The sequence below is a fragment of the Ranitomeya imitator genome, chromosome 6 (assembly GCF_032444005.1).
Source record: "Ranitomeya imitator isolate aRanImi1 chromosome 6, aRanImi1.pri, whole genome shotgun sequence".
NCBI lineage: Eukaryota > Metazoa > Chordata > Amphibia > Anura > Dendrobatidae > Ranitomeya > Ranitomeya imitator.
Genome location: NC_091287.1, coordinates 9,801,378 through 9,816,679, shown reverse-complemented (window position 1 = coordinate 9,816,679; position 15,302 = coordinate 9,801,378). Strand labels below are relative to the sequence as shown.

Here is a 15,302-nt window from a genome sequence, read left to right as displayed (position 1 = left end):
AACACAGCCCATTCTGACGTCTGTGTTCTTGCCTTTCAGCTCTAGTCAATGTCCTATCACACTGCATAGGCTCAGGTTTATGCTCAGATAATACCGCCAAATGGTGCACAGATTTACGCTCACGCAAGCGTCGACCGATCTGAATGGCCAAAGACATAGACTCATTCAGACCAGCAGGCATAGGAAATCCCACCATGACATCCTTAAGGGCTTCAGAGAGACCCTTTCTGAAAATAGCTGCCAGCGCACATTCATTCCATTGAGTGAGCACGGACCACTTTCTAAACTTCTGACAATAAATCTCTATCTCATCCTGACCCTGACACAGAGCCAGTAAATTTTTCTCTGCCTGATCCACTGAATTAGGTTCTTCATTCAGCAATCCGAGCGCCAGAAAAAACGCATCAATATTACATAATGCAGGATCTCCTGGTGCAAGGGAAAATGCCCAGTCTTGAGGGTCGCCACGTAATAAAGAAATAATGATCCTAACTTGTTGAACTGGGTCACCAGAGGAGCGGGGTTTCAAAGCCAGAAATAGTTTACAATTATTTTTAAAATTCAAAAACTTAGCTCTATCTCCAGAAAATAACTCAGGAATAGGAATTTTAGGTTCTAACATAGGATTCTGAACCACTAAATCTTGAATGTTCTGTACATTTATAGCGAGATTATCCATCAAAGAGAACAGACCCTGAATGTCCATGTCCACACCTGTGTTCTGAACCACCCTGATGTAAAGGGGAAAAGAAAGACAGAACACAGTGCAAAGGAAAAAAAAATGGTCTCAGAACTTCTCTTTTCCCTCTATTGAGAAGCATTAGTACTTTGTGCCTCCAGTACTGTTATGAACAGGTAATTCAGAACCACAATGGACCTTGAAGTTCAGAGCACACAAAGTAATCTGACAATTACCAAAAACATAAGACGAGCTCTGAGACGTGGGAACTCTGCTGACCGCAATCCCTAATCCTATCCAACCACACTAGAGGTAGCCGTGGAGCGCTCCTGACCAGACCTATGCGCCTCGAGCACAGCCTGAGAAACTAGCTAGCCCTAAGAAAGAAAAATAAGCCTAGCTTGCCTCAGAGAAATACCCCAAAGGAAAAGGCAGGCCCCCACATATAATGACTGTGAGTTGAGATGAAAATACAAACGCAGAGATGAAATAGATTTAGCAAAGTGAGGCCCAACTTACTGAACAGACTGAGGATAGGAAAGGTAGCTTTGCGGTCAGCACAAAAACCTACAAACAACCACGCAGAGGGGCAAAAAGACCCTCCGCACCGACTAACGGTACGGAGGTGCTCCCTCTGCGTCCCAGAGCTTCCAGCAAGCAAGAAAAACCAATATAGCAAGCTGGACAGAAAAAATAGCAAATAAAAAATAACACAAGCAAAACTTAGCTTATGCAGGATAGACAGGCCACAGGAACGATCCAGGAGAAAGCAAGACCAATACTAGAACATTGACTGGAGGCCAGGATCAAAGCACTAGGTGGAGTTAAATAGAGCAGCACCTAACGACTTAACCTCATCACCTGAGGAAGGAAACTCAGAAGCCGCAGTACCACTCTCATCCACCAAAGGAAGCTCATAGACAGAACCAGCCGAAGTACCACTCACGACCACAGGAGGGAGCTTAGCCACAGAATTCACAACAGGTATTTAGGTTTGCAGGACTCATTAGTCCTTGTCAGTTGTCAATGTTTCTTGGGAAGTGTTGGATCTCTGCCTGGCCTCTCCTGCTTAGCTGCCAATTCAGCAAAGATAAGTGTTTCTTTTTCTGTGGCACACATGCTGTGTGCTTATATTCAGTGCTATTCATTTGTTTTCTATTGTCCAGCTTAGACTGTGTCTGGTTGGATTCTCTGGAGTTGCAGATATACGCTCCACACCTTTAGTTAGGTGGTGGAGTTTTTGTATTTTCTGCTGTGGATATTTTTGGAAGGATTTTAATACTGACCGCTTAGTATCCTGTCCTATCCTTTCCTATTTAGCTAGAAGTGGCCTCTTTTGCTAAATCCTGTTTTCTGCCTGCGTGTGTCTTTTCCTCTACTACTCACAGTCATTTGTAGGGGGCTGCCTATCTTTTGGGGTTCTGCTCTGAGGCAAGATAGTATTCCTATTTCCATCTTTAGGGGTATTTAGTCCTCCAGCTGTGTCAAGGTGTCTAGGTTTTTTTAGGAACACCCCACAGCTACTTCTAGTTGCGTTGATAAGGTCAGGGTTTGCGGTCAGTATAGTTACCACCTACTCCAGTGAAAGTTTTCATGCTGCTCCAAGGTCACCTGATCATAACACCGGACCCCCTGTAAGTCCTGCTCTTCCTCCACTGTTGTACCTAGTGTGCTGTGTGGCCCGGACCCCCTGTAAGTCCTGCTCTTCCTCCACTGTTGTCCCCTGTGTGCAGTGCAGCCCGGGCCCCTGACTACAGGTGAGCACTCACCATTGAGACGCGCCGTGCAGGAGGTCAGAGACGACAGCCAGTGAGCGCTCTCATCAGTCTGGTGGGGAAAGCGTTCATTGGCCAGCGTCTCTCCCTGCATGACACGCCCCCTTTTTGAACTCCTGCATTTTGTTGCGCACCGCGCTCTCCCCAGCTTTTGGCATCCACTTGATTATAGGAGGGAGTGAGAGGAGCCAGTGCTGCATAACATCGGGCCCTTTTCACTCCCGAGCATAATCATGACTGAATGCCCCCAAAGCAGCTGCATGGTCTGCTGCTATAAGCAGTATGCCCCTTCCTGGAAAGGCCCCCTCTACCTCCAGCCCCCGCTGCAATTGGACCGGTTTCATCGGTGGTATGTCTGCCCCTGACCTCCACAGAGATTAAAGCTTCACTTCAGACTGGTAGTTCTGTGGGAGACTGTTTCTGTAAGAATGCAAGGAGAGAACAGTGGAAAAGTCACCATTGTAGGCATTTACTACAGGCCACCTAGGCAGGCTGAAGATATGGATGAACTCTATGCATCATATGGCCATGTTATAAAAAAAGAAATATGACGTAGTGATCATGGGAGATTTCAACTATCCAGATATTTGTTGGGAATCTCTCTCAGGCAAAAGTCCTGGGTCTAGAAAATTCTCATCTTCTCTTGCTGACAACTTCATCTTCCAAAATGTAGAAGAGAAAACAAGAGGATCTGCCATCTTGGACCCAATTCTTACCAACAGGAAGGAAATAGTTGAGGAGGTAATAGTGGCTGGGACCCTAGAAGGTAGCGGTTATGCTGTCATAGAATTTTGGATTACTAGGGAAGGAAAACCTGTGAAGACTCAGATTTTGAGGTTGCACTTCAAAAGGCAGATTTTAAGGGACTGAGGAAGAGGGTAGGAAAGGTCCAAAGTGTCAGGACTCTGAACATTTTTTATTACCTTTTGTGCATTACTGCCCTTTTCCAAGATGGCGTCTTTGGTCTCTTGTGCACTGTGTCTTCCTGCTATAAAACTCCACCCCAGCCTTCAGTCTGTGCTAGAGTATTCTGCCTTGCATCCAGCTCCTGACCCTGGTGACTCCCTGGCTTTACACCTGTTCCTGTGAACCTGTGTGGTGATCCTGCTACTCTGCTCTGAGTTCCTGCTGCATACACCAGTTCCAGGAATCCTCCTTCATCTGCTGCTCGTGTTACTTCCATCTGCATTTGCTGGACATGTAAGCTGTTTATGTAAATAATTAGATCCGAGACACATATATGAGTCCGCAGACGGACAGAACAACACTCCACAAATAGTATATAGCATCCGAAAAAAAGGAGTCACTAAACTGCCACTTAGAGTATAAAAAATAACACCATTTATTTATAACCTTATAAAAAAGCTCAATACACAGACATATAAATAGAGTAACTATTGTGAATTACGAATAGGGTAACAAGACCAACCAACACAACCAAATCAACGGCTTGAGGTCTCAGGTTCACTAGAAGCACATGTATAATGAATAGTGTTCCATAACTAGTCCAACTAAGGACCCGTGGAAATAAATAAATCTAAATAAACATACAAGACTGGACCTCACCCATGTCAGCCGAGTTGTGTAGGTAGTCACGCCAGCCCCTACGCGCGTTTCGCGTAGGCTTCTTCCGGGGGCTGTACAGCGTGTGTCCCTAGCAAGGTATATAAAGAGCCACCGCACCTGAAGCTCGTAACGGGGCTCAAACGTCGGCGCATGCGCATGCGGCTACAGCGCCGGAACTAGCATCACAGCCCGGCCTTCCGGGCAAAGCGACGAGCCAGGGAGCCATAACCATGGCAACCATGACTCATACGCTAACCCAATGGAAGCCTGCGGCGATGCACCGTCACGCCGCGGCCACAGTCATGCGCACAAGCCCCAGCCCAGAGAACAAAGAGAGCGGATACAAGTACGTAGTGCATAATATAAGAGAAATACAAAAACTGAGTGTTCTAAAGTGTCAAGTGCATGTGCAAAATAAATACAGAATAAATGCATACCTCCCTGGTAAATATTGCAGTATATAATATAAAAAAACATACACAAAAATAGTACAAATAATAATAGCAAAACAGTGACGCAAAGTAGTCCAGAGCTTGATAAAGTTCTCCAGGGAAATGTGAAAGATAGTGGATATATATATAGTTCTCGCTTTCACTGTCTCATAAAAGGGTGCCGTGGACATCAAAGACAATAGTAATTCCATCATGAGAAACTAAAATAAAATATAAAACAAAAAATGAATGAATAAAATATGACAAGACACACCAAGACAAATAAAATCTAAATCCAGATATAACTACAGATATTACTCCTAGAGAAACGAAGCAAAGCTATTCTGCTCGTTGAGACCAAAGGGGACTGTTGTATTGAGAACGTTAATCCACCTGCACTCGCGCTGAAAAAGCATGCGTTTAGAATCACCGCCTCTGATGCCCGTGTGGATTCTGTCAATACCCCACACTTTCAACTCATTAGGATTGCAGTTGTGTTTTTCCCGAAAGTGTCTAGGGATAGTCTTTAAGGTACCCACATCGTTAACATCCTTAGCAGCAATGATCTCTCTTACGTGCTCTCGTGTTCTCACACGCAGTTCTCGAGACGGTTGGATGGCCTGCAGATTGAACCCGACATGCTCCTCGTGACGGCCGACGTGGAAACACTTTACACGTGTATCGATCACGAGGATGGCATGAGGGCTGCAGGATTCTTCCTGGAATCCAGTAATGTGGATCCGGATGTCAGGGATCTGGTGTTGGACTTATTGCGGTTCATCCTGGAACATAATTTTTTTACGTTTAAGGACCGTTTTTTCCTGCAAAAGCGTGGGACCGCGATGGGGGCGGCATGTGCGCCCTCGTATGCAAATTTATTTTTGGGGTTTTGGGAGAGGGAAATTTTTCCAGTGGACGCACATGCCGCCCCCCAGATCCTTGGATGGTACCGCTTTATAGATGATGTCTTTTTTATTTGGCAGGGATCGGTCAGTGAGCTGGATCTGTTCATGTCCAGGTTGAACCGCAATGATTTCAACATCAGATTAACCTACTCCTGGCACCCTAAGGAAATTTCGTTTCTTGACTTGAAGATACAGGTACAGCCTGATGGTACATTGGGGACGGATGTGTACAGGAAGGAAACTTCTGTAAATGCGTTACTTCACGCATCTTCCGCACATACCGGATCTACCATCAGAGCTGTACCTGTTGGTCAATTTCTCCGAATGAGGAGAATCTGTACTACGAATGAGGCTTTTGAGCGTCAGGCAGTGGACCTTGGGGAGAGATTTAATGAACGTGGATACAGTAAAAGATGCGTTAAAAAAGGCTACAAGAGGGCCAAACATACCGAGAGGATGTCTCTATTATCACAGGACCAACTTGATCATGTGTCTGGTAAAAAGAAAGGGGGTAAGAACGGACAACAAGGGATGACTAGATTTATTACAACCTTTAACTCAAACTGGGATGAGATACGATCTATCCTTTCGAGACATTGGTCTGTTCTGAGGATGGATCCTGTCCTCAATCAGCATCTATCAGCAAATCCAATGATGACGGCTAGGCGGAGCCAAAATCTGCGTGACATACTTGTCAGGAGTCACTATGTGGCTAAATCCCCTACCATTTTTGGAGCCAATAAACCAAGAGTGGGTTTCTTCCCATGTAGGGATTGCATGGCGTGTAAGAAGCATCAGCGAGCCACATCGTTCACATTCTCAGATGGGTCACATGAATTCAAAATCCGAGAATTTATCTCGTGTAAAAGTGTGTTTGTTATCTACTATGCAAAATGCACGTGTGACCTTATATACATAGGGCTTACCTCTCGAGAACTGCGTGTGAGAACACGAGAGCACGTAAGAGAGATCATTGCTGCTAAGGATGTTAACGATGTGGGTACCTTAAAGACTATCCCTAGACACTTTCGGGAAAAACACAACTGCAATCCTAATGAGTTGAAAGTGTGGGGTATTGACAGAATCCACACGGGCATCAGAGGCGGTGATTCTAAACGCATGCTTTTTCAGCGCGAGTGCAGGTGGATTAACGTTCTCAATACAACAGTCCCCTTTGGTCTCAACGAGCAGAATAGCTTTGCTTCGTTTCTCTAGGAGTAATATCTGTAGTTATATCTGGATTTAGATTTTATTTGTCTTTGTGTGTCTTGTCATATTTTATTCATTCATTTTTTGCTTTATATTTTATTTTAGTTTCTCATGATGGAATTACTATTGTCTTTGATGTCCACGGCACCCTTTTATGAGACAGTGAAAGCGAGAACTAAATATATATCCACTATCTTTCACATTTCCCTGGAGAACTTTATCAAGCTCTGGACTACTTTGCGTCACTGTTTTGCTATTATTATTTGTACTATTTTTGTGTATTTTTTTTATATTATATACTGCAATATTTACCAGGGAGGTATGCATTTATTCTGTATTTATTTTGCACATGCACTTGACACTTTAGAACACTCAGTTTTTGTATTTCTCTTATATTATGCACTACGTACTTGTATCCGCTCTCTTTGTTCTCTGGGCTGGGGCTTGTGCGCATGACTGTGGCCGCGGCGTGACGGTGCATCGCCGCAGGCTTCCATTGGGTTAGCGTATGAGTCATGGTTGCCATGGTTATGGCTCCCTGGCTCGTCGCTTTGCCCGGAAGGCCGGGCTGTGATGCTAGTTCCGGCGCTGTAGCCGCATGCGCATGCGCCGACGTTTGAGCCCCGTTACGAGCTTCAGGTGCGGTGGCTCTTTATATACCTTGCTAGGGACACACGCTGTACAGCCCCCGGAAGAAGCCTACGCGAAACGCGCGTAGGGGCTGGCGTGACTACCTACACAACTCGGCTGACATGGGTGAGGTCCAGTCTTGTATGTTTATTTAGATTTATTTATTTCCACGGGTCCTTAGTTGGACTAGTTATGGAACACTATTCATTATACATGTGCTTCTAGTGAACCTGAGACCTCAAGCCGTTGATTTGGTTGTGTTGGTTGGTCTTGTTACCCTATTCGTAATTCACAATAGTTACTCTATTTATATGTCTGTGTATTGAGCTTTTTTATAAGGTTATAAATAAATGGTGTTATTTTTTATACTCTAAGTGGCAGTTTAGTGACTCCTTTTTTTCGGATGCTATATACATGTAAGCTGTTTGCTGCTCTGCAAGAACCTGAGACTATTAACGAGGCCTCCCTGGTTGAGCTAAGATATTATTTGAACTGCCTTACAAGCATATCTATCTGTGTCTGGACTAAGCAAGGACTTATTCGTGTCAAGTATCCTCAAGAATAATTGTGCTTCATAGACTTTCTGCTTGATTGCATTTTCCTCTGAAGTTTCCTATAGACTGCTAAGATGCGTTTAATATTTACACCAAGTGTTGTGGACTTGAGTTTGTCTCTGCACCTGTTTGAATCACCGTGTGATAATATAGACTTTACCACTTATAAAACTGTGTCCTGTAGTTGTCTTGTTCCACGCAAAGAGTCTCCTGAGTTATCCCCTATAATTATTACACAATGGCCGGATGTTCTCAAGGACAGAAATGTCCAAGAAGGATGGGAGATTTTTGAAAAATGAAATTCTCAAAGCACAATCGTTAACAATCTCTAAAAGAGGGAAGAATAGAAAGCATTTAAGGAAACCAGGAAGGATGAACACAGAACTTATACACATGTTAAAAAGTAAGAATGAAATGTGTAACAAATGGAAAGAGGGAGGCATATCTAAAGAAGAATATAATGCTGTCTGCAGAACCTGCAGGGCACGAATCAGATTATCTAAAGCGGACAATGAATTAAGGCTTGTAAGACATGTCAAAAGCAATAAGAAAGGATTTGGGGGGGTATGTAAAAAGTAAAGTCAAACATGCTATAGGATTTTTACAGGATGAAAAGGGTGAAGTGGTAAAAAATGATGTTGAGAAGGCCGAAATTGTAAATTCCTATTTTGCATTTGTTTTCTCTCAGAAAGTAATTGTAACATCAACTGATCTTCATGGTGCCATCAAAGGAATAAAAGAATCCACACTATCAATAAACAGAGAGATGGTGTACACTTAGCTAATTTACATGAATTTACATCTGCTGGTCCAGATGAATTACATCTTAGGGGACTATGCAAATTGTCTCTTCAGAGAGGAACCTAACTTAGTTATGTCACAAGGCTCGTTAAAGGGTCGGCACTGACTTTTAGGATTGGTGCTTCCAATAGGTGGCACTAGAGTTCTAGTCCTCTTCCTGTCTGAAGAGACAATTTGCATATTTCCCAGAGGAGCATTGCGGCTTTTAGTCTCCTCATTTCAGCATGCTTTACATGTCACTCGCCGCAAGGAGAAATTACACTTTTTGGATCCCTCTCATATAGCCAAACCAGATCTCACACTTTGCACTGATGAGGGGCAGTACCCCGAAACACAGTATCTGCAAATTGAGATTCTGGTTTGGCTTTTATCCTAAGTTATGTAACAAGGCTCGTTAAAGGGTTGACATTGACTTTTAGGATTGCTACTTCCAATAGGTGGTACTAGAGTTCTAGTCATCTATCTTTATGACAATTTGCACATTTCCCAGAGGACCATTCTGGCTTTAAGTCTTCTCAACACGACATGCTTAACATGTCACTCTCAGCAAGGAAAAATAATATTTCTTGGATCCTAGGGGACTGAAAGAGGAAATTGCAGAAGCACTAGCAAGAATCTTTGAGAAATCCTGGAGAACAGAATAAGTCACAGAACATTGGAGAAGGGTAAATGATGTCCCTATCTTCCAAAAAGAAAAGAAGATGGAGCCAGGAAATTGCAGGCCAGTAAGACTTTCTTCTATGCCTGGAAAGATCTTTGAACAAATTATTAAACAGCATTTATGTAAGTATTTGGATAAGAATACAGTAAGTAACCAGAACCAGCATGGGTATGTAGCAAACAAGTCATGCCAGACTAATCTAATTTCCTTCAATGATGGAATCACAGACTGTGTGGATCAGGGAAATCAGGAAAAAGGAAATTGAAGCAAAAAATGTGGTCAATTTTGAACTTAATACCCTTATCCTAGTATATATGGTCCCCTCATCCCCATCCTGAGGCACATGGCCCCTCAACCCTATCCTGGTATGCATGGCTCCCTCATCCCCATCCTGGTATGCATGGCTCTCTCATCCCCATCCTGGTATGCATGCCCCACTTAACCCTATCCTGGCATGCATGGTCCCCCTCATCCCTACTCTGATTTGTATGGCTCCCTCATCCCTATCTTGGTATGCATGGCTCAATCATCCATATCCTGGAATTCAGGGTCCCCATCTCATCTTAGTATGCATGGCCCCATCTCTATCTTGGTATACAGGGCCCTATTGTTAACCTGGTATGAATGGCCCCCATGCAGGTATACATGGTCCCATCCTTACCATGGTATCATTGACCCCATCCTTTTTCTGGTATGATTGGCCCCAAACCCTGCTCCTGGTATGCATGTCCCCATCCTTATGATTGACCACCACCCCATCCTAGTATGCACGGCCCCATCAGAAAACATTAAAAAAACAAACCATTACACTTAACTTCATGACGTGCCCTCACAGCATCCTGCTCCGATGCCAGCAACTGCTTTATGCTTGTAAGCACAACTTGGCAAGGACATCATGCGCTGCTCGCAGGCTGAAGGGCAGCTGCCGGAATACTCAATGCTCTGCACGCCGGGACTGTGTGAGCGCAAAGCAGTGTGTATTCATTGCTCTTCAGTAGTGAGCACAGTGTCAGCTGGAGACTTGTTGCTGCAGCTGATGGTCACATGTGCCAATACTTAAGAGAAATGAATATTCATGAAATGGGGTGAATATTCAATTCTCTTAAGTAGCGGCACACGTGACTGCCGGCCGCAACAGGAAGTCTCCCGCTGCCACTGTGCTTGCTAGAGAGCAATGAATACTCACTGCTTTGCGTGCACACAGTCCTGGTGTGTAGAGCATTGAGTATTCCTTCAGCTGCCCTTCAGCTTGCAAGCAGTGCATGAGGGCTCTGCCATGCACTGCTTACAAGCATAAACATTGCATTGGAACAGTGTGCTGGGAGGGAGCACCGGGAAGGTAAGCATAATGATTTTTTCAATGTTTTCTGATGGGGCCAAGCATACCAGGATGGGGGTGGGGGCCAATCATACCAGGATAAGGAAAGGATGGGACCAATCATACCAGGACCGGGGTGGGGGCCAATCATACCAGGATGCCATTAATGAGAAATGAATATTCATTGCTCTCCATCCCAATGGGTGTGGAATTCAGTGAATATTCATTTCTCTCAGCTGGCACAGGAGTTAGCCACAGCAGCCGGCTCCTGCCTCTGCGACCCCCTGCTCCGCCAAAACCGCTCCCCCACCTCCCCGCCATAGCCAGAGCCAGTTCATCTGGACTATAAGACACCCCCCCCCATTTTCCTCCACATTTTTGGAGGAAAAAAGTGTGTCTTATAGTCCGAAAAATATGGTACTTGTTACCTTTTCTGAAAGGCCATAGAGGTTGCAAGACGATTAACAAGTGGCACCACTGTTATGACCTGGTGGTTAGGAGCACCCGGCACGACCTGATAGTTAAACTCACACAGGACAAGCTCTGGGATGTGGGAGCTCTGCTGACCGCAACCCCTAATCCTATCACACACACTAGAAATAGCCGTGGAGTGTTCCTGACTCTCCCTAGACGCCTCTTTCACAGCCTAAGAGCTAGCTAGCCCTAGAGATAGAAAATAAAGCCTACCTTGCCTCAGAGAAATTCCCCAAAGGAAAAGGCAGCCCCCCACATATATTGACTGTGAGTAAGATGAAGTCACAAACGCAGAAATGAAACAGGTTTCAGCAAAGGGAGGCCAGACTTACTAAACAGACAGAGGATAGGAAAGGTATCTTTGCGGTCAGCACAAAAACTACAAAAGACCACGCAGAGTGTGCAAAAAGACCTCCGCACCGACTCACGGTGCGGAGGTGCCACTCTGCATCCCAGAGCTTCCAGCTAGCAAGACAAATCAAGATAACCAGCTGGACAAGGAAACAATGAACAAATAATAACTATCAGGAACTTAGCTTCTGCTGGAGAAGACAGGTCACCAGAAAGATCCAAAAGCGAACTGAACCACTGCAGGAACATTGACAGCTGGCATGGAGTAACAATCTGAGTGGAGTTAAATAGAGCAGCCAACCAAAGGATAAACCACGTCACCTGTGCAAGGAACCTCAGAAGCACCAGCTTCACTCACAGCCACCAGAGGGAGTCCATGGACAGAACTCGCCGAAGTACCATTCACGACCACACGAGGGAGTTCGACAACAGAATTCACAACACACCACTAACCAAACAACACCATGAAGGCCAAGGAGATCTCCAAACAAGTCAGGGACAAAGTTGTTGAGAAGTACAAGTTAGGTTTGGGTTATAAAAAATATTCCAATCTCTGATGATTCCTGGAGCACCATCCAATCCATTATCATCATTTGGAAAGAACATGGTATCACAACAAACTTGCCAAGTGATGGTCACACACCAAAACTCTCAGTCCAGGCAAGAAGGGCATTATTCAGAGAAGCAGCACAGAGACCAAAGGTAACCCTGAAAGAACTGCAGAGTTCCCAAGCAGAGACTGGAGTACCAGTCCAAACGACCACAATGAACTGTACACTCCATAGAGGTGACTTTAAAGGGAACCTGTCACCTGAATTTGGCGGGACTGGTTTTGGGTCATATGGGCGGAGTTTTGGGGTGTTTGATTCACCCTTTCCTTACCCGCTGGCTGCATGCTGGCTGCAATATTGGATTGAAGTTCATTCTCTGTCCTCCATAGTACATGTCTGCACAAGGCAAGATTGCTTTGCGCAGGCGTGTACTATGGAGGACAGAGAATGAACTTCAATCCAATATTGCAGCCAGCATGCAGCCAGCGGGTAAGGAAAGGGTGAATCAAACACCCCAAAACTCCGCCCATATGACCCAAAACCAGTCCCGCCAAATTCAGGTGACAGAGTCCCTTTAAGGAAGAGTGAGCAGAAAAAAAGTCTTTACTTCCAAGCAAAAATTGTAAGGCTTATTTTGAGATTGTCAAAAGACATGTGAGAGACTCCCCTAATTATATCTTGTGGAAGGTGCTGTGGTCGGAGGAGACAAAAATTGAACTTTTTGTCCACCAAGGTAAATGCTATGTCTGGCATTAAAACAACATGGCTCATCATGGCACGACACGCGGCACTGTGGCTCAGAGGTTATCACAGCAGCCTTGCAGCGCTGGGGTCCTGGATTCAAATCCCACCAAGGACAACATCTGCAAGAGTTTGTATGTTCTCCCCATGTTTGTGTGGGTTTCCTCCGGGTTCTCCAGTTTTCTCCCACATTCCAAAGACATACTGATAGGGAATTTAGATTGTGAGCCCCATCAGGGACAGTGCCGATAATGTCTGTAAAGTGCTGTGGAATTAATGGCACTACATAAATGAGTAAAATAAATAAATGAATCACCTCAAGAACACCATCCCCACAGTGAAACATGGTAGTAGGATCATCACGCTGTGGGGATGTTTTTTGGCAACAAGGACAGGGAAAATGGTCCAAGTTGAGAGGAAGATGGTTGGTGCGAAATACAGGGATATTCTTGAGCAAAATCTGTTGTAGGCTGTCAGTGTTTTGAGACTGGGACGGAGGTTAACCTTCCAACAAGACAATGACCCAAAGCATACTGCTAAAGCAACACTCGAGTGGTGTAAGGGGAAATATGTAAATGTTTTGGAGTGACCTACTCAAAGCCCCGACCTTAATCCAATGGAGAATCTGTGGTCAGATGTGAAGATCGATGTTCACCTGAGTAAACCATCTAACTTGAAGGACCTGGATTAGTTTTGCCTTGAGGAATGGGCAAAAATCCCAATGGCAAGATGTGGAAATCTCATAGAGACTTATCCAAAGCGACATGTAGCTGTAATTGCCACAAAAGGAGGCTCTACAAAATACTGACTTTAGGGGGTGAATAGTTTTGCACACTGAAGCTTTCAGTTATTTTGTCCTATTTGTTGTTTGCTTCAGAAAATAAAAGAAAACCGAATGTTCACAGTTGTCGGCATGTTCTGTACATGAACTGATGCAAACAAGTGACATTCCCGGTTGTGAGGTAACAAAACACAAAAAATGTCAGCGGGGTGGGGGGCAGTGGGGGCTGGTAGAATATTTTCACAAGCAACTGTATATAGAGAATAATACAGATACTGAGAATTACACCCAGTATACTATTATTATTATTATTATTATTTATTGTTATAGCGCCATTTATTCCATGGCGCTTTACATGTGAGGAGGGGTATACATAATGAAAACAAGTACAATAATCTTAAACAATACAAGTCATAACTGGTACAGGAGGAATGAGGACCCTGCCCGCGAGGGCTCACAATATACAGGATAGGAGCAGGATTTCTGCACATATTATATACACTATATACTGAGTGGTCAGAGTCCTGTGTGTATACATGTGGGGGGCTACGGCGGTGACAGGCAGAGATATTTACAAGCAGCTCGTTATGTGGCGCCCCCATATACAAGGGAAGGGACACGAGACATTTGTCAGGGTCTCGGGGACAATTTTTGGGATGTTTTTCCTCGTTTCTCCAGATACAACTCTCCACCCCCAGCTCTCCCCAGTACTAGAGATGTCTGCCCGCTGCTTCTTCCCTCCCTTATCGAAAACATATGCCCATGTGTATGGGGGTCTGGAGAAATTCCCCCACCTTAACCCTTTAGCTGCCGCCCTGCTGAATTCTGCTAATTCCCTCACAACGGTCTGTGTCCTCCGACTCTGATGTTATTCAGCAAACACTATAGACCCCCATCCCCCGCCATGTGAGGTTTGGTGTCCTGCCACATACAGTAACAGAGGAGGGTGCAGCCACATAAAAAAGAAGGGCCCCGCGGTTACAATATGTCATCAGCATGAATAAGTCCTCACCCCCCTCTTCATATATTACTCACAATCCCAGGAGCCAACAACTAAGAAGGTGGAGGACGGGGAATTACCTGGACGGCAGACAGCGGGGTCCTGGAGAGGCTGCTTAGTGCTGGAGGATGGCAGACAGCGGGGTCCTGGAGAGGCTGCTTAGTGCTGGAGGACGGCAGACAGCGGGGTCCTGGAGAGGCTGCTTAGTGCTGGAGGACGGCAGACAGCGGGGTCCTGGAGAGGCTGCTTAGTGCTGGAGGACGGCAGACAGCGGGGTCCTGGAGAGGCTGCTTAGTGCTGGAGGACGGCAGACAGCGAGGTCCTGGAGAGGCTGCTTAGTGCTGGAGGACGGCAGACAGCGGGGTCCTGGAGAGGCTGCTTAGTGCTGGAGGACGGCAGACAGCGGGGTCCTGGAGAGGCTGCTTAGTGCTGGAGGACGGCAGACAGCGGGGTCCTGGAGAGGCTGCTTAGTGCTAGAGGACGGCAGACAGCGGGGTCCTGGAGAGGCTGCTTAGTGCTGGAGGACGGCAGACAGCGGGGTCCTGGAGAGGCTGCTTAGTGCTGGAGGACGGCAGACAGCGGGGTCCTGGAGAGGCTGCTTAGTGCTGGAGGACGGCAGACAGCGGGGTCCTGGAGAGGCTGCTTAGTGCTGGAGGACGGCAGACAGCGGGGTCCTGGAGAGGCTGCTTAGTGCTAGAGGACGGCAGACAGCGGGGTCCTGGAGAGGCTGCTTAGTGCTGGAGGACGGCAGACAGCGGGGTCCTGGAGAGGCTGCTTAGTGCTGGAGGACGGCAGACAGCGGGGTCCTGGAGAGGCTGCTTAGTGCTGGAGGACGGCAGACAACGAGGTCCTGGAGAGGCTGCTTAGTGCTGGAG

General features: G+C 45.8%; 1 protein-coding gene across 1 annotated transcript in view; it reads right to left on the bottom strand.

The window, feature by feature from the left end:
- Positions 1 to 14,782, bottom strand: part of LOC138641609 (oocyte zinc finger protein XlCOF7.1-like) — a 95,232-nt gene extending 80,450 nt beyond the window's left edge. The window contains exon 1 of the mRNA XM_069729125.1: positions 14,508 to 14,782. The gene's annotated coding sequence lies outside the window, so the exon portion shown is untranslated. The remainder of the gene's footprint in view (positions 1 to 14,507) is intronic.
- Between the last annotated feature and the right edge of the window lie 520 nt (positions 14,783 to 15,302).